Source organism: Schistocerca nitens, chromosome 8 (assembly GCF_023898315.1).
Source record: "Schistocerca nitens isolate TAMUIC-IGC-003100 chromosome 8, iqSchNite1.1, whole genome shotgun sequence".
Taxonomy (NCBI): Eukaryota; Metazoa; Arthropoda; class Insecta; order Orthoptera; family Acrididae; genus Schistocerca; species Schistocerca nitens.
The window spans coordinates 341,274,889-341,292,789 of record NC_064621.1 but is presented as its reverse complement, the minus strand read 5'-3'; the positions used below and the strand labels follow the sequence as shown (position 1 = coordinate 341,292,789).

Here is a 17,901-nt window from a genome sequence, read left to right as displayed (position 1 = left end):
GTGTCAGCACCTGCTCAACATTGCTGGGAGCCACTGATGGACTGCTTCTACTGAAAAGATGTCACCTGTTGCTGTGTGCACCTGCTCAACATTGCTGGTGCCACTAATGGAACTGCTTATACTGAAATGGTGTTACTTGTTGGTGTCTGCACCTATTCAACATTACTGGGTGCCACTGATGGACTGTTTCTACTGAAAAAATGTTACTTGTTGGTATTTGCACCTGTTGACCATTGCTGGGTGCTACTGCTGGAACTATCAATTACTTGTTTTTTCTAAATCAAAAGCGTTTATGTGAATATTTGTATAAACCGATTTTTGTGTATTACTGTTTGTGAAAAGTTATGAGACTCTTACCTGCACATATTCGTCATTGCTGACGCTATTGATTGAATTGTTTAACCACATAATACTTGTGTAAACTATTATGTAAAGTCACATGTATGAAAGAATTTGCATTGCTTACTGTATTCTATATATTATGTTATTTAAAGGTCAGTGCAAAGCCAAAATTTTATCTAGTTATATGATATTTACGCATTAATATTATCTTTTATTTTTGTCTGTATTTTTTAGACGAATTTGGTGGTATTTTCACCACCAATGCTGGCAAAAATACCATCAAATTCTAGCCTGTGGAGGAGGGGCATATGAAAGGTGGCTACACTGAGCCACAGCGCCAGAGGTCGCGCTAGAGAGTATTGTTCCGCCGCCTCCACTGGCAGTGATTATTGAGATGTCGTAGTGGGCAGTGCCTGTCGAGGACTCGTAGTAGTCAGTTCGTGTTGAGATGTGCTAGTGGGCAAGGCTTGTCGAGATGTTGTAGTAAGGAGTGCTTGTTCCATGTTTTATGCAGTTGTTTGATGGGATAGACAGCAGATGGTTCGAATGGAAATACTGTAATGATCAGAGGGCTTTTCGTCAATATATATGAAGGTAAAATATTCTGTGTTTTTTTTCATTATTTCAGTGTCTTAAATAATGCGTCATTACAGGTTCAGTCAACAAAGCATCTGGCTTGTGTTCTTGTATTAGAGTGTAATTCTGGTTTTCTTGAGTAATTATGGTATTTCTATTTCCTTTAATTAATTCAGTATAAATGATATTTAAAATTTCTTGTGTTGTTGAAGAAGAACCGTGCCAGATGCGTACGTTGAGTCATACTTCCACACACAGAACAGTTACACTTGTGCTTTGGTTTCGTAGGTTTTATAGTTGCTGGGGACTTAATTAATTAATTGTCTTAATGAAAATTTCCATTTCATTCTTTGTTGTTGTTCTATGCAGTCAGATAGCGTAATAATACTAGTCAGTGCCAACCGTTTACGAGACTTCGTAATCGGACATACAGCTACTAAAACAAAAAATTAAAATTATTTGCATTTTATCTTAATTAAGCCCCCATGCAACACCTGAAATCAATGTTACTTCGGAAGACTTCTCTCCATTGAGAATGACGTGCTGCGTTCTGTTATCTAGGAACTCTTCAATAGTAGTGCAACAGTGTGGGGCCGAGCGACGTCAACCTCGGGTTCGGCGACGCACAAGACAGGAAGCTGCCGACACGTGAAAAAAAAAAAAAAAAAAAAACTATAGTTCAGAAAATTTGACGTGTAAAGTGGGTTAATGATGTCCCATTGGCACCAGATTTTATCAAAATTCCACCCAACGCCTTCGTGAACGTATTACACGGTCACAAGGTCGTCACGCCTCGTCTTACCCACATTTGACCCCTTCTTTTGACATCTTTGCTACGGAGGTCAGAACCGCGACACCCAGCGTTGAAATCACTTGGTTTTCTTATGGGTGGTCGAGGATAACATTTTAGACACACCGCCGATCATCTCAGAATCGACACGAAAATCCCTCAGGAAGTCGCATCAAGGGCGTCGAAGAAACCATCCCTTCTGTTGGGGCCTTGATTTCCACACATTTCGCGGTCGAAAACGACAGATCGCAGAGGGATGAGCAACAGGAAGGTGTTGTTGACAACGTTCGACACTGTTGCCACCAACACGTGGGCGATTCAACCCTACTCTGAGGACATCGTGGGGCTGCAACCCCACTGAAAGTGACCTGACCCCTCTGAAGAGCAGTGACAGCAGTTTTTGCTCTCGTATACTGGGTAGAACCACTAGCCACCGTTCAAAACCATTCGACAAAGTCTGCACGTTATCCGAAGAAGCAAAGAGTGTTCATGCTTTTTCAGCTCTCCTGTTTCGCCGCGCACTCCTGTCGCCGTATCACTGCGGGAGGGAGAGGGAGCGGGTTTCAGCATCGACATGTGCGTGAATACAACGATACAACAGCAAAAGCCCCTGTAAGACCGTCAGTTCGGCAACACCTTCGGAGCTACCCGCGCACCTTTGTTAGGACGTTAGAGTGTCAGAGACACACATTCGCCCTTGTTTGGAGGGCAGGCAACCGCTAAGAGTCCCATTAGGTAGGGGTAGGCGTTTAATTAGCGCAGGTGTGAACGTTGGAACCTGTCCCCGATCACGCCACACGAGGCAGCAAAACAGGATGGCTGAAAAAGAATAAACACTCTTTGCTGCCCCGGATCACGCTCACGTCTCGTCGGTTGGCTTTGAACGGTCCCTTGTGGTCCCGCGCTCTATATCAGAGCAAAAATTGCGTGAGCACTATATTGCGAAGAGGTCAGATCACATTCAGTTGGTTTGCAGCGCCACGATGTCCTTAGAGTAGGGTTGAATCTCCCAAGGGGTGGTGGGAGCAGTGTCGGACGTTGCCTCTTGAGGTTTTCCGTTTCGATTCTGAACGACTGTATGTCTGAATTGTTGTCCTCGGCCACCCACAAGGAAACCACGTGATTTAAACACTGGTTGTCGCAAAGATTTCAAAACAGAAAAGACGGGGTGTGACGACCTTGTGATCGTGTGACATGTCCACGAATGCGTTGGGCAGAATCGTGGTGAAATCTGGTGCCAATGGGACATCGTTAACCAGACCTTCGTCTCGCATGAACTTCTGAGCTGCGGCCTTTTTTCACATTTGTCTGTAGCTTGTTGTTTGAAGAGTCTCCGAACCAGAGGGTGACATTGTAAGGCTCCACTCTTACGCATCATCACAGAGGATTGTAGGCAACTTCAAGCCCAATTTCAGACTTATGCGTTGGAACGGGAGACAGTTATGGGGTTTCGACAAAGTGATCGTCAATTGATTTGCGCAGTGTAGCTTTCCTCGTCTTCCTCCACTCTCACGCATCATCACAGAGGATTGTAGGCAACTTCAAGCCCAATTTCAGACTTACGCGTTGCAATGGGAGACAGTTATGGGGTTTCGACAAAGTGATCAGTTAACTGTTTTGCGCAGTGTAGCTTTCCTCGTCTTCCTGCACTCTACTATTACTGAAATTCCCACAGCCACGGTTAGCAAATTTGTCTCTACAGAATCCCCTCATTCCGTCTGCCTGGCGGCCATTCCGGCGACCTCTTCATGTGCATTATTGTTGCTGAAGTTCACTGGTTGCCCATCTCATGCCAACAGTCCTCATCCTCGATTTTTTCTAAGAATCCATTGAAAGAAAATCAAATGGCTCTAAGCACCATGGGGCTTAATATCTGAGGTCATCACTCCCCTAGACTTAGAACTACGTAAACCTAACTAACCTAAGGACATCACACACATCCATGCCCGAGACAGGATTCGAAACTAAGACCGTAACAGCCGCGTGCTTCCGGACTGAAGCGCCTAGAACCGCTCGGCCACTGGGGCCAGCAGTCCATCGAAAGGTTTGTGATTACTACCGACATACGTTTTTCTGTTGTCTGGTAGCTCCCTCACTACTTCTCATTCAGATCGCCTACCTTTGAGATACTTTAATCTCCCAGAAGTAAAACACAAAAAAAAACACTCTAGTGTCCCAAACAGAAGTCAGTTAATCAAATACAAGGTTAAGACGGTGTTGATCGCCTTTTGTGACAGCAAGGGCTTGATCCATCATGACTTTCTATTGGAGGGAGGTGGTGAAGATGAACACCATGCTATTGACTCATTTGGTCTCCGAATCGTACTGGCAGCACCAGGCTTGTTGTTGTTGTTGTGGTCTTCAGTCCTGAGACTGGTTCGATGCAGCTCTCCATGCTGCTCTATCCTGTGCAAGCTTCTTCATCTCCCAGTACCTACTGCAACCTACATCCTTCTGAATCTGCTTCATGTATTCATCTCTTGGTCTCCCTCTACGATTTTTACCCTCCACGCTGCCCTCCAATGCTAAATTTGTGATCCCTTGATGCCTCGAAACATGTCCTACCAACCGATCCCTTCTTCTAGTCAAGTTGTGCCACAAACTTCTCTTCTCCCCAATCCTATTCAATACCTCCTCATTAGTTACGTAATCTACCCACCTTATCTTCAGCATTCTTCTGGAGCACCACATTTCGAAAGCTTCTATTCTCTAAGCACCAGGCTTATCTCCAGTAATTATGCGGTTATCTAACAACGCGTGACCACAATCACCCGAGCGGTTGCACAGGAAGCGATTCCGCTTGCAGTTTCAAATAGCCTTACAACCGATGTCAGAAGTGTTTTTTAGCTGATGGTGAATATTTTGAAGACCAGTAAAGGTATTTTGAATGTAACTTTTGTGGTATCGATAGCAACGATGCCACGGCGTATTAAAGTTCTTAGGTTGGCACTACGACAGGCACCGACAACGCCCTCTAGCCGGTGCTGTGGAGCTCTACGAGCTCCGTTCCACATTCAGCCCATTTGATTAAGAGCAGACAGCCTGGAAACATCGCTTCAACCTCAGCTTGCTATTGAGACTATGTACTACTTACGACGGGAATACAGTTTTGCACCTACGTGCTCTTCAGCTGTGAAGTTACGTATGTCATTGACTAATAATTAAATGTACTTTCACGTAAAAAGCTCTACGAGAGTCTTACATCACCTGCTCCTACTCGCTTCCTACATTCGGCCTACCCATTCAGTTTACAGAATCAGACCCAGGCGCCGCCTTCCAGGTGGGATACAAAAATTTTTGTTTCCTTTATTTGTTGAGCACATTCACCGAATTTTGCAGAGGCATCTTGAGTGCAGGAGAAGTGGTCTTCACTTTGCGAAATTTTACCTTTGCATTCTTCCTGGTCTTGCCAAGCAGTGTTTTGTGTATAGTGCCACGTAAAATGTGAAACATTACATTTATTAGTGACGTCGTTTGTGCCATTAAATACAAAGTAAATATCGTAACGACAATGACGACAGGTAATAACAAAATGGAGTCAACAATAATGATTACCGATCGATTGTTTACGTTCACAATTCAATACGCAGGCGATTCCATATAGTTGTCGTTTCCAGCGTTTCAGAGGGGCGCGAACTGGATTACAGGTTGTTTACAGTGTTGACTACAGACGGGCTTAACTGTTGAAGTATTCTAGATCGGCTACCCTACATGGCCGGTGAAATCTAAATAGGTTGTGTGCACAGGTGTAATTCGTATGTACAAAGCCTATGACGTAATTTTCCGTTCAAAATATATATCATCCAGAAATGGTGAATAAGTGTTTACTGGCTAGATGCTAATGATTTTTATTTTGTGGAAAGCCGGCCGCTGGTGGCCGAGCGGTTCTGGCGCTACAGTCTGGAACCGCGCGACCGCTACGGTCGCAGGTTCGAATCCTGCCTCGGGCATGGATGTGTGTGTTGTCCTTAGGTTAGTTAGGTTTAAGTAGTTCTAAGTTCTAGGGGACTTATGACCTCAGCAGTTGAGTCCCATAGTGCTCAGAGCCATTTGAACCATTTTTTTTTTTTTTTTTGTGGAAATCGTCACACCTTTTAGGTCAAACGGAATACAAACTATGGCTAAAATTTGGCGATGTTCCTTTCTTCTTATTTACTTAATCCTGAGGGAACTTTTACTTTCAACTTCGTACTCTCAACGATACATCAGCTTAATTTCTTACGCATTAATTGGATTGGAACAACTTAGTCCACAACAGCATATAATGTTTTACACGATGAAAAGAATCATCAGATAATTACACAGTTCAGTTAGATTAATGTGACAACCTGTCAAAAGCCTGAATAACGACGTTTTTGCGCAGAACGTAACGTTTCCCCCTCCAGCGTCTCTCCTTCCGACGGTTTTTTACAGGGCAGAACTAACGACCATCTGTTCAATGGGGCATAAAACGTGATTCATTTGAAAAGGTCATCTGTCACCACTCAGTGGATGCCTATTTGCGACATTGGCATGCAAATTCCACACTTCATCTCCGAATGTTGGTAGCCCCTCGATTCGTCTGGGCGGTCAGTTACTTAAAAGTTGCTGGGTTATTCGCCCGCACACATCTCCACAGTCATTTTTCATCCCTGCCGTCTATGACCTGTGGTGCACCACAGTTTCGCCGGCCGCAGTGACCGAGCAGTCCTAGGCGCTTCAGTCCGGAACCACGCGGCTGCTTCGGCCGCAGGTTCGAATCTTGCCTCGGGCATGGATGTCTGTGATGTCCTTAGGTTAGTTAGGTTTAAGTAGTTCTAAGTCTAGGGGACTGATGATCTCAGATGTTAAGTCCCATAGTGCTTACAGCCATTTGAATCAATTACACGCACATACACTGAGCGATATTTTGCGGAACAACAACCTTACCGGCGCATTGAACTTGGACAGTACTGGCCAACAAGTGGTTCAGCTAGCCTGCAATAATGTGAGCAGTTGCAGTTCAGACGTAAAAATAGACGGGCTAAGAAACAATATAGCTTCGAATGTCATTTAACCTTTAACTGGGGAGGTGAGCATTCATAACAGAACTAGGGACGTGGGGTGTTCACAGCACCCTACATAAATATGATACCGAGGTTTCGATTTTTTCTTAAATTGTTTTTATACAATAAACATTGCATTTAGTATTTTGTTAATTCATTTAAATACAATTTTAATCACTAATGTACTCGAATAATTATCCGTAGCTGATAAATCAATAACATGTATGAAATGGTTTCCATTGTTAGTATACATATTATTTTTCAAATTAATCAAATATGAAAAGCTTTAACTATTTTAAAATTATAGAAAGATATTAACAGACAAAGCAACAGACATATTTATATAACTTAAAACAATCATTCATGTCAAAAGTCAAGAGAAAAATCACATTTCAACTCTGAACATTTTCATCATCACTGGAAGAAGATTCTGAATTGATGCATTTACTGCAGATGTTTTTCATATGCTTTAAACACACAAATTCGTTACACTTGCAACAGAAGAACTTGGTTATTTTTTTAGTGTTTCTAGGACAGACTGTGCATCTTTCTTATGTGCGTTTGTTACTTTGAACTTCTGGAATAAACTCCTCCGTATTTGAGATCTTAGCTGCCTTCAGCCGGATGTATCTTGGTACAGCCGAGTTTGAAGCTCTTTTTAAAACCTGAGGATGCGCAAGCTCCTTCCCCAGTTGTGTTATAAATTGCCTTCTTTCCACGGCAAAGCTGGGGATATTGTTCATTATAACTTGAGCATTAATGCAAGCAATATCTACCATCCTAAAGAACACCGCTAATGGCCTTCGTTTTGTTCTTCTTGTTACGGTGTACATTACACACAACTTGTCAACTCTGCCTTTTGTAAGATTGTAGAAGGTAATGCTCTCAGGTTTCTTTCCATCACCTGTTGTATTGTCAATACTCTAGGAATTTGGATGCATTGTTGACAGCAGTATAACATTTTTACCTTTTTAGGTACATATGAAAGGCAAGTGATGTCCCCTTTGTAAGCAAAAATTGTACTTGCAGTTTCTCTCCCTTTTAAGACAGTCAATTCAATAGGAAACTGAGGCTTATTTTTTCTCATTGTGCCAACAAGTGTTAACCGCTTTTTCAGTAATTCTTCAGCAAGCAAGATACTAGTGTACCAGTTATCTGTTGTTATATTTCGTCCAGTTTCTTGAATCCCCTCAGTAAGTCTCAAAACGACGTCTTTACCTGAATTAGAAACTTAGATAGGCCCTTCAGGCTGTTTTCCCGCATACACTTCCATTTGAGATGTATACCAAGTCCTTGCATCACTTAATGTCTCTATTTTTATTCCGTATTTAGCAGGTTTGCTAGGAATATACACAAAAAAGGGACATTTACGTCTGAAAGGAATCAGCTGCTCATCAATTGTAGTATAACTTCCAAGGCTGTGTGGACTTGTACAGTTTTCGTTGAATACCGTGAATACTTCCCGTATTGCAGCCATTTTATCCAGTTCCTTACGTCGCCCCCTATCATGAATATTATCAAATCTAAAACACCTCATAAGGAACAAAAGTCTCTCCAGTGACATACTAGTGCGAAATATTTCTACTCCTAGTCCCTAAGAAGAAAACAGATCTTGTAAATTCATTTTAGCTGCTCTATAAGAACCAGTAATTATAAGTAGTCCAATGAGAGATCGTATTTCTATTACATCTGTTTTCTGGCATCTATTTTTGTTCTTTTAGAAGGCCTCTCAATGCGATCATTATAAAAGTTGGTGCACTCTACTATTGAGCGAATTATTTGCTCATTTATGAACACATCAAAGCATTCTTCAGCAGTCTTTATCGATTAGTTTGGTACCAGGAAGCTGAGTTACTGTATTTTGCTTCCTTGTTCTGATATTATTAGTTACTTTATCCTTACCAAGCAGCAACCTCTCCGGTGTTGGGAAGGAGGAAGCCTATCTTCACTAGCATCGTCATCAGATTGATCACTTGCAGTTGCATGATCGCTTTCTTCGCATTGTTCTTCTTCATTGTCGTCCAAATCCTCTGGAATGTCACAGTCTTCCTGTTCATTAAAAACTTTCTCCGACAGCCGTCTAAGATGTTTTTGCTCCTCCTCATATGACATCATGATGTACACTGCTCAACACAGGAAATCGCACTACTAGGTAGTTGGGCTGTTACTAGCACCCCAGCGATTAAAACTTGTTGTGTAGTATTGCGTACTTTTAAAAACACGAACATGGTTTCGCAACAACGTGCATCCCCTTGAAAAAAATACAAAAAAGCGCTCAACAGTGTGACCAACATGCTTAACTAAATACCAGTAAACTTTTACACCTGGGGTGCTGTCAACACCCCACATCCCCAGTTAAACAACACCAGCATTACCGCGCGCTTCTTAGGTGACCAGACGGAAAGCATAAAATGCTCTCGTTCTCACCTGACATAGTATTCTAATTACAAGAAAGAGTGATGAAAATTCCTAACTCAAACACAGGGTAATTTTTCTGAACGAGCTTTTAATTATGCGTAAGCATACTGCAGGGTTTCAACGTATTCTTGAATACTGAAGCCAGTAGTCCCGTAATCTCTTGGTTCCTTCCTTATCCGAGTCCGAGAAATACATTTCAGTACTGGTACTGTCATCTGCTATGTTGATAAAGAATCAGTCAACAACAGAATCCACGAACCCACCAAGGCGCCGCATTTTCTCCTCTCCTCTTCTTTTATGACGTGCTGTTCTCTATCCCGCCAACTTCGGCAGCGATATGTGAAAATAATGCGTGCGTTAGTTTCAGTCTGGCAGCTTAACAGTCTTGTTATTTCTTGGGCCAGATCCCTTTAACTTGGCTCCATCAGTTGTGTTGCGTTCTTAATGTAATGGTGCAGCAGCAAATGTAAAAATGCAGCGTTTGTATGATGTGCTGATGCTGTGAAAATGATTGTTTTTCATGTTTCTATGATGGCTCTGAGCACTATGGGACTCAACGTCTGAGGTCATCAGTCCCCTAGAACTTAGAACTACTTAAACCTAACTAACCTAAGGACTTCACACACATCCATGCCCGAGGCAGGATTCGAACCTGCGACCGTAGCGGCCGCGCGGCTCCAGACTGAAGCGCCTAGAACCGCTCGGCCACAACGGCCGGCATGTTTCTATGATACATGTCTACATCTGTGGCATAAAACAATGGACATAGTCCAAATAAAGAGTATTAAGTTTCTATTTTCGCCTTAAAATTTAAATTGTTATGTTTACTTAATTTAAACAGTCTTTCATAAAATATCGCCGGCTGCTGTGGCCGAGCCAGTACAATTGCTTGGAGACTACAGGCACCAACAAAGTTCAGTTTGCCATGAGGTCTTCCCAGTGACATCACAGTAGGCTCTGTAGACCGACCAAATTTCCATGGGAAGTCAGAATACACCCCACACCCCTACCCCCACCAACCCTCGAGCAGGTGCGCCTGTGTATAAAGTGCGCCACCCAAAAATAAAATGATTTTGTGCGTTTCCATTTTTGTTTCACAACTGCAAACGTATACCTATCCCTTCAGTATTGCTTCAGTTAACACAGTGATAGCTGGCCGCTGTGACCGAGCAGTCCTCGGCGCTTCAGCCCGGAACCGCGCTGCTGCTACGGTCGCATTCGAATCCTGCTTGGACATGAATGTGTGTGATGTACTTAGGTTAGTTAGGTTTAAGTCTAGGGGACTGATGACCTCAGATGTTAAGTCCCATAGTGCTTAGAGCAATTTGAACCATTTCATAAAATATCGATAACTGAGAATTTACTTTTAAATGAAAACAGGAATTTCGTCTAGAATATGTAATTAAAAACAAGAAGACGAGCGCTATTCATTAAAAAAATGATGATGAATTTTGCAACGAAGAGATGTAGGTCATTGGAACTGAACGAGAAAAAAAAAATGAATCGGGCAGGGCGTGAACCAGTACACCATGTATTACAAAGATGTACTAAGCTACAACGCTACCGACTCCACACGAATGTGCACTTATCTACAACTGTATGTAATACATTTCATCGGGAAACTTCAAAGCCAATTATCTCTGTAAATTTATGATAAAGATTAAGAACAACCTGTTTCTCGGCACTTTTTTACCGTGTTCCGCACGCGTGTTTCACTACGTAACAGGAAGCAGCCTCAGGCATTATCGTACTGCTTATAAACAGCACAACAGCACAACAGTGCAGTGGTTGTGACTATACACGATTTTCGAAATAAAAACTACATAACTAAAGAGTGATTAAGAGAAACGTCGAATACTGTTAACACATTTGAATATCTTAGAGTTTCATTCTACGTTACTTAACAATAACATTTCTAATGCATAAGTAGGATCTACTTCCAAGAGCGCAACAACACCGGTGTACGTGTTCTACGGCTTCTGACCAATCATTGCGTTTGTGTTTGTTTACATCAGGTTTATTCTTATAATGAACGGAGTATAGTTGGTTTCTGGACGGAGTTGTTACAGGAGATGAAAACTGGGTCCATTGTCACCAACTTGAAGCGAAAATATCGAGCAAGGAACGGCGCCTTCACTCTTCGCCAAAATCAAAGATATTCCGCACGCTACCACAGGCAGGAAAAATTACTCACTCCATTTTGGGATACAAGAGGGGTAAGTCTGGAGCAATACATAGAAAACGAATTAACGGTAACGAGTGATTCGTACTCTGCTACGAAATCACCTTCGCCCGGCAACCAGGAATAAATGAGGAGGACTTCTGACAGCAGGTGTTTTGTTGCAACATGACAGTACTGCCCGTTCAACTGTAGTAACAATACAGGATATGAATTTTGATCGTCTCGAACATCTACTTTACCCACCAGACATGGCCCTGAATTACTTTCATGTGTGTGAATGGCTTAAAGAGGCACTGGGAGCTGGGAGGCAAGCATTTCAGAATGGCTAAAGCGGTGAAACACACGTTGTATGTATGGCTGTATTCACAACCAGAAGAACTCTTTCAGAAAGTATTCTCGCACCTCCGAAGCGGTGAAGTGCGTCCATTACACGCCATGTTTACTCTGTCGAAAATGGTATATCTGTAATACCTTATTTGCGTCATAGTTAATAATTTTCCTCTGAATCACACTTGTAACGCTACAGTCGATTGTTTTGACTTGGTTCTGCATACAGACAGGTGACACTCAGAAGACTGAATGAATAATTCAACCGATAATTAAAACTACACTCAAATGATTCGATTGTTTTCCAACAACCGTCTGAATGGATTGTTGCCACTCGGTTGTTCCCGCCAGAGTTCTTTTTTTATATATATATAAAGTATTGCCTTACCCAGCCTGAAGTCATTTCCCATCTCCAATGACCTCGTCGTCGACGGACGGGACGGGAATGTAAAAAATAAAATAAAATATGCAACAGTTTCACGTACGACGTTCCACAAACTAAAGCAATAGCAGTGTCTCTGACACACTTGTTTTCCACGCGGAAATGTTGGCTGCACTGATGATATCACGAGCAGCCCAAGGCGAGTAGCCCAAGGACGGCGTCTCGCCTGTATGCTGCAGTTGGGCGCCACTTCGCGAATAGCGAACACGACGTCTGATCCGCAGCGCCACGCCCACTCAGTAAGTACCACTGTAAAGAATAGTGTCCACTGCTAGTCTGGAAAACATTATGTTTGGTGTAGTCAACCTTCTATACCCACTGCCCACTTTTTTACCTCTGTTAGTTGTAAAATTTTCTAACCGCCCGCAGGTTCCACAGAAATGATGGTTTATAAAGTGGGGAAAATAATTTTATTTTGTAAAATTTATGGACTCACAACCTGTTAAATCATATAACAATAATAATTACTTAGGAAATATTTTAAATAAAAATTTTATGGGAACCTAATGAAAATGTTTTTAAAACCGCTACCACCTACCACGCACCATTAAAACTTGAACGCCCTCTAGTGGGCGGTAAGTATCGGGTTGACTGCTACTGCCTTAGGCACTCAAAGGATGAATATAGCTGCTGCATATTTCTGAGTTTGTTACTTGTATGGCAGATCAATTTTGAAACTTAACGTACACTGTAGATATGTTATGATACGTAAGTAGTATCATTAAATCTTGCATCTGAAGTAGCAGAGTCACAAGTAGACTAATTTCTGTATTCCTTAAACCATTATAACAATGAACATCCTTTATGGACATTATCAGCGCATAGGAAGGAAAAATGTTCAAAAGGCTATCTAGGATGATTTTTGTAACAAACGTATGTTACGGAAATAATAGGGAACTAAAATACTCCTTGTGTGTGATACGAAGATTGCATTATACAAAATGCTCAAAAATTTCAGTCTCTACAGTAGAAGCTTTAATCAGAGTTCGTATCTGTCCCGTATATAATGTACAGTACAATGGTCGCGTTTGGCTACACTTCTATTTGGTACGTCATTTGTTGTTTTCTAGGCGCTTCAGTCTGGAACCGCGCGACCGCATCGGTCGCAGGTTCGAATCCTGCCTCGGGCATGGATGTGTGTGATGTCCTTAGGTTAGTTAGGTTTAAGTAGTTCTACGTTCTAGGGGACTGATGACCTCAGATGTTAAGTCCCATTATGCTCAGAGCCATTTGAACCATTTTTGTTGTTTTCTTTTTCTTCTCCTCTACTAATAAAAAGGGTCAATCAATTTTTAACGTCTCCTCGTTCATTTGACATGTATCAGCCAAGTTCTGTTATGTGTTGTGAAATGTCGTCTTCTTCTTCTTCTTTGGTGTTTATGCCGTATCGTCACGAGGCGGGCATGTTAATCTGGATCTGGCATTGTTAATGGTGTATCGTTGCCGCACGCCCTTCTTGTGTGTGTGTGTGGGGGGGGGGGGGGGGGGGGTTTCGGGCGCTAAACAACCCTTCTCGTCGCCACCGCTTCCCTCCTCCTTCCACTCCCACCACCCGACCAAGCGAGGTGGCGCAGTGGTTAGCACACGGGACTCGCATCGGAAGGACGGCGGTTCAAACCCACGCCCGGCCATCCTGATTTAGATTTTCCGTGATTTCCCTAAATGGCTTCAGCAAATGCCGGAACGGTTCCTTTAAAAGGACACGGAAGAGTTCCTTCCCCATCCTTCCCTAATCCCGTGGAACCGATGACCTCGCTGTTTGGTCCCCTCCCACCAGATCAACCACCACCGCCTCCACTACCCAGGACGGAAATTGTGTACTCCGTGTACTGCATGTAGTGTTACCTGTGTGAAAGTGTGAGAAAGTTTTCGAAATGTTTGCTAATCGTTTGCCTCGGTAGCTGCGCAGTCAACGAGGCAGATTCCTAATCGAAGGGACCAGGCTTCTATTTCTGGCCGGGTTGGAAATTTTTCTCCGCTCGTGAACTGGGTGTTGGTTTGTCGTTTCGTTCGTATCGTCGTAGCTGACAAGACAATCACCTCCCACACACTATCGTATCATTTTTCCGTTAGTGATATGGCTGCATGGTAACGACCTGAAAGCCAATTGCTCACCATATAGCTGAGATGCTGAGTCGCAGATAGGCACAACAAAAAGACTGACAGTATATACTATGTGATCAAATGCATCCGGACACCTGGTTGAAAATGACTTATAAATTCTTGGCGCCCTCCATCGGAAAAGCTGGAATTGAATATGGTGTTGGCTCACCCTTAGCCTTGATCACAGCTTCCACTCTCGCAGGCACACGGTCAATCAGGTGTTGGAGGTTCCCTGGGGGAATGGCAGCCCATTCTTCACGGAGTGCTGCACTGAGGAAAGGTACCGATGTCGGTCGGTGAGGCCAGGCACGAAGACGGCGTTCCAAAACATCCCAAAAGTGTTCTACAGGATTCAGATCAGGACTCTGTGCAGACCAGTCCATTACAGGAATGTTATTCGTGCATTATGAACAGGTGCTCTATCGTGTTGAAAGATGCAATCGCCATCCCCGAATTGCTATTCGACAGTGGGTTTCAAGAAGGTGCTTAAAACATCGGTGTAGGCCTGTGCTGTGATAGTCCACGCAAAACAAGGGATGCAAGCCCCCAGCATGAAAATACGACCATACCATAATATCACAGCCTCCGAATTTTATTGTTGACACTACACGCACTAGCATATGAGGAACACCGGGCATTCGCCATACCCACACTCTGCCATCGGATCGCCACGTTGTCTTCCGTCATTCGTCACTCCACACAACGGTTTTCCACTTTTCAGTCGTCCAATGTTCACGCTCCTTACACCAAGCGAGGCGTCGTTTGGCATTTACCGGCGTGAAGTGTGGCTTTTGAGCAGCCACTCGGCTATGAAATCCAAGTTTTCTCACCTCCTGCCTAACTCTCATAGTACTTGCAGTGGATCCTGATGCAGTTTGGAATTCCTGTGTTATGGTCTGGATAGATGTCTGCCTATTACACATAACGACCCACTTCAACTGTCGCCGGTCCCTGTCAGTCAACAGACAAGGCAGGCCTGTACGCTTTTGTGCTGTACATATCCCTTCACGTTTCCACTTCACTATCATATCGGAAACAGTGGACTGTCGTGCACGTAAAGGCGAACTGATTTGAAACGATCGGGCTTCTCCGGTCGAAGTCGGTCGGCGGTGCAGTCCGCCTATGTCTGTACCACTGTGACCGCAGCCTAAACCTTGTACTATGTGCGCAGCGCAGCCGTATTATGCTCTGTACACACAAGGCGCGCTGCGCCGCACCGCGCATCACCAGGAAAATGGGTGCGGCGCAGCAAGGCGCTTCCGGTGTGGACGACAAACCACGTCAGTTCCCCGCAGCAATGAACCAATTCGTGCAGTGTCTGAACATCGAAAGTAACGATTCATTCGTGCGCGCTCCGTTTGGACGGGGTTTCTCACTACCGAGCAAGAATGAGACGGTAGTGTATCGACAGTAACTGTGTAAATTACGTTGTTAATAGACAATAAGTCGTGGGCTGTCCGCGACTGTAGCTTCTAAGCTACGGATACGTCAACCAGCGTAAAAATATTACCACAGCATAAAAAATGCGAATACGAGGTCTGTTCAGAAAATTCCGGAACTTTATCCACAAAATTTCTCTACGTTTACCTTTTACTTATTGTGCATGGGCTCTTTCGAAATTCTCTCCTCCACAATTGATGCGCCTCTTGCTGGATCGCGCGAAGGGCCGTCTGCGAATTTTCTTTTATGTCATCTATCGCTGCGAATCTTAGTCCCTTCAACAGGGTTTTGAACTCTGGAAATAAAAAAAAGTCCGCAGGGGCTAGATTTGGAGCGTACGGACGATGAGGCAGCACAGTAATTTCGTTTTTTCAAAAAATGGTTCAAATGGCTCTGAGCACTATGGGACTCAACTGCTGTGGTCATCAGTCCCCTAGAACTTAGAACTACTTAAACCTAACTAACCTAAGGACATCACACACATCCATGCCCGAGGCAGGATTCGAACCTGCGACCGTTGCAGTCGCGCGGTTCCGGACTGCGCGCCTAGAACCGCGAGACCACCGCGGCCGGCAATTTCGTTTTTTTGTGCGATAGTCAAGCACCAACAGGTATGAAAGGGTAGGTGCGTTACCGTGATGCAAGAGCCACGAATTGTTCGCAACAAAAGAAGGTTCAGATGTCTCTGAGCACTATGGGACTTAACATACCTACTGGAACATAGTAGACAGTGCTTGTGTTATACACTGAAGCGCCAAAGGAACTGCTGTAGGTATGCATATCCAAGTACAGAGATATGTAAATAGGCAGAATACAGAGCCGCGGTCACCAACGCCTGTTTAAGGCAAGTGTCTGGCGCAGTTGTTCGATAGGTTACTGCTGCTATAATGGCAGGTTATCAAGATTTAAGTGAGTTTGAACGTGTTGTTATTGTAGGCGCACGAGCGATGGGATACCGCATCTCCGAGGTAGCGATGAAGTGGGGATTTTCCAGTACGACCATTTCACGAGTGTACCGTGAATATCAGGAACCCGGTAAAACATCAGTTCTCCGACATGACTGCGGCCGGAAAAAGATCCTGCAAGAACGGGACCAATGACGACTGAAGAGAATCGTTCAACATGACAGAAGTGCAACCCTTTCGCAAATTGCTGCAGATTTCAATACTGGACCATCAACAAGTGTCAGCATGTGAACCATTCAACGAAACTTCATCGATAAAGGCTTTCGGAGCCGAAAGCCCACTCATGTACCCTTGATCACTGCACGACAAAAGCTTGGCCCTCGCATGGACCTGTCGACACCGACATTGGACTGTTGATGACTGGAAACATGTTGCCTTGTCGGACGAGTCTCTTATCAAATTATATTGAGCGGATGGACGTGTACGGGTATGGAAACAATCTCATGAATCCATGGACCCTGCATGTCAGCAGGGGACTGTTCAAGCCGGTGGAGGCTCTGTAATGGTGTGGGGCGTGTGCAGTTGTAATGATATGGAACCCCTAACAAGTTTAGGTACGACTCTGTCAGGTGACACGTACGTAAGCATCCTGTCTGATCACCTGCATCCATTCATGTCCATTGTGTATTCCGACTGACTTGGGCCATTCCAGCAGGACAATGCGGCACCCCACACGTCCAGAACTGCTACAGAGTGGCTCCAGGAACACTCTTCTGAGTTTAAACACTTCCGCTGGCCACCAATCCCCCCTGACAAGAACATTATTGAGTACATCTGGGATGCCTTGCAACGTGTGGTTCAGATGAGATATCCACCGCCTCGTACTCTTGAAGATTTATGGACAGCCTAGCAGGATTCATGGTGTCATATCCCTCCAGCACTATTTCAGACATTAAGCGAGCACATGGCTTGTCGTTTTGCGGCACTCCTGAGTGTTCGTGGGGGCCCTACACGATTTTAGACAGGTGTACCAGTTTCTTTGGCTCTTCAGCGTAAATGTCACTTCTCAGTACGTAACTGTCGCTAGCGCAGGTGTAGACTCTATCTTTGCAATCATCAAGTTTAGAACCACCCGTTGAGGCAGGGCACACACCCGTAGTGTCGAGTATTATTTGAACGATTTCCTTATTTTTATTTTTCGCTCCTTACCGTTTCCAAGTAACCGCGTTTGTTGAACTTGCCGCTGCACGGGAGGCAAAACAACAGTCTGAACAGTTGACGCGCCAGTTAACGCAGTTAATCCCGTTTTTATAGCAAACTCGGCACGTGGCTGACTAGCTTTTGTTGAGAAA

At 44.0% G+C, this 17,901-nt stretch overlaps 1 protein-coding gene across 1 annotated transcript in view; it reads left to right on the top strand.

Annotated features, from left to right (window-relative positions):
- The first annotated feature begins 12,248 nt into the window (after nt 1-12,248).
- LOC126199142 (thymidine phosphorylase-like) overlaps nt 12,249-17,901 on the top strand; it is a 211,738-nt gene continuing 206,085 nt past the window's right edge. Inside the window, exon 1 of the mRNA XM_049935898.1 lies at nt 12,249-12,340. The gene's annotated coding sequence lies outside the window, so the exon portion shown is untranslated. The remainder of the gene's footprint in view (nt 12,341-17,901) is intronic.